We start from the raw sequence: 2,721 nt of genomic DNA, 5'->3' as shown, positions 1-2,721 counted from the left end.
GTTATTAATTGTTTCTGAAGTGATAGCATCTCTCTTAAGTCCTCTACTCTTTTATAGGATTAGCATGGAGTAGGTTTGGATAGAAAGCTGATTTTCTAAGTTCTTCCTCATTGAAAAAACAAAACATGAAGATCTTGCGCTTGTGTTGAAGGGGGAGCAAGATCGACCAGCAAGAAATCTTGTATATTTGTAATTCTTTAAAGTCAGGTATTATGTGTTAAGTCCAGTGTGCTTTGCTCAATCAGCATGTGTACTTTGTTGCTTCTATCTGTTAGGGATGCATTTGTTAAACTGATACTTAGCTTTGCTTGATTTTATCGTAACACCTGCCAAGTCCTCCTTTTTGATAATTATCTTGTGTTGGGGGAGGAGAATGGGTGTTATTTTAACAGAGAAATTGCTGGGATATGTAATATCCAAGTCCAGATTAATCGGGATTGGCGGATTTGGATCTAGAATCAGCGTGTTGTGTTCTTTACGCATGCCTGTTTGTGTTTCTTTTCTCACAACACACACGCCACATATATTTATATAAAAGGTCGGAATTAGACACAATGAGTTGGACCAAAAAAGGCGTCTCTACTCTAGATTGGCCATTGTTTGTGAATTCAAACCTGGTTGGCAAGCAACAGAAGTTGTGTTTGCAGGAGAGGATGCTTCCTTATTTCCTGCATAACACTAATCATGCTTGTTGTGCATTGCATGCTTCCTTGTGTTTGCTCTATCATCTCATGCATGTTGTACATCACAACCCCCTCCCCCCTCCCTACCACCACACAAAACCCCTACCCCTCACACACACACCAAAAACCTTTTTTTCTGTACCACACTTTTAAATGCAATATTGAATTATTGACAGACTACTGTAGAAAGCAGGTGGTCGGATTGTGCTTCTTTTTGACAATGGATGATGTGATGTGACGGGAACTATCGAATGAATACTTTGGTTTTTTGGTGTCAGTTAATGCCTTAATGGTGACCTTATTTCTGGATATTGCACTGTGTTTGCTTACATGCATGTGCAGGGATTGGTACTAACTATTCCTCATAAAGCAATGTTGTCATGGTTCCTTTTTCCGTGATGGAATAGTCAAAATAATTTCATGTTTGCTTCCTTTTCAATACAGCACTGTTTGAGGAATTCTCGCATCTAGTTTTTTACTGTGTCTTTGCTTGTAAAAGGAATTTTGGTCGTCTTGATTTCATAAGTAGCTTAATAAATGCCGACCAAGAATTCAGGAACGGTTAATATTTTTACTGTCTACAGACACATGGGATAGGACTATGAGCTCCAAAGATTATAGAATTTCACTTTTATATATTACTACTATATACAAGTGAGGATAGGGTCAAAATAGTAATTTCATTCTTTGATGATTTGGATCAACTACACCCGTGTTGTTAGTGTTGACTTTTCTTGCACGCTTCCATTTTGTCGTCATCTTTTCTTTTAAAATCAAACCCACTTGGGTCCCTTATTGAATTAGCTTTTGCATTATTTGGGTTATACATTTTGGGCTTTGCATCTTTAATGAATTTATACATATGTTTATAAAGATTTGTTCTAAATTAATTTTCTGGTATAATATTAAAAATTATTCTCAATTTTAGTTTACTTTAATTTTTATGGTTATTAACAATAATTGATCTAAAATACAGAGATAGATTAATGTGGTGAAAGAAAGATAAATATTAATTGAGAGCAAAAATATATAAGGTAATTTAGTCAAATTATCATTTTAATCAATATTCCATCCGTCCTAAATTACCAATGACTTTAGCTAAAAATACTTATCCCGAAGTAATTATTAATTTATATAATCAAGATTAAAATTTGTAATTCTTTTCAACTATACCCTTATAATTCTTTTTAATATTTCTCAAGTCTAAAAAAACATTTAATAAACAGGGGTAACTTAGTATATAATATCTTCTACTTATTATTTTTATTAATGAGCGTAAAAGAGCAAAAACAACAATTAAAACGGAATGGAGTGGGTATTTTCTTAAGGGACGTGTAAAATATAAACATGACAAGTAAAATGAATCAGAGGGAAGTACCTTATTTATGTACTTTAATTATTATTGGATTAATTTATGTAAAGACTCTAACCAATGTTATAAATATTATAATATAAACTTGAAGTCACTGAGAATTTTTGTTGTACTAGATGATTCTAGAAGATGAAAAAAATGAGTTTTGTCAAAAACTCTTGCTACATGAATTTATAAGTGAAATTAGGACTTAATAAACACCGAAATAAATTTATTACTGTCAATAACTAAGAAGTTAAATGCTCACAAATTCATAAAAATGTCAATGTTTTTCGAATTGTGATATTCGTCAAGTGGTAATTATTAAAATATTTTAAATTATGTTATTTTACAGAATAGCGAATCACTTGTAGTCCCTTTTATATTTAATAATTCTCCAACTAAACTTCCTTCCTCATAAATAATTTTTTACTTAAACTTATCCAATTATGTGCTGCCAAACTTTAATAATTATGAAGACTTATCAACAAGACATGTTTAACGCGTGCCACTATGAAATGAAAAATTGTGATTCACTTATACTTTTTAAATTTAAAATACTACTTTTGTAAGCCCGGGCCTGATGAAACTAGTTGATAATATAAAAGAGCTATCGTACTACCAAGTCACTTAGAGATGATTAATCCAGAAAATGAGGGATATTACATGTTTAGAATAGGTTAAAAG

The sequence above is a fragment of the Lycium barbarum genome, chromosome 10 (assembly GCF_019175385.1).
Source record: "Lycium barbarum isolate Lr01 chromosome 10, ASM1917538v2, whole genome shotgun sequence".
Lineage (NCBI taxonomy): Eukaryota > Viridiplantae > Streptophyta > Magnoliopsida > Solanales > Solanaceae > Lycium > Lycium barbarum.
The sequence above is the reverse complement of the archived record's forward strand: the minus strand, read 5'-3'. Positions refer to the sequence as shown.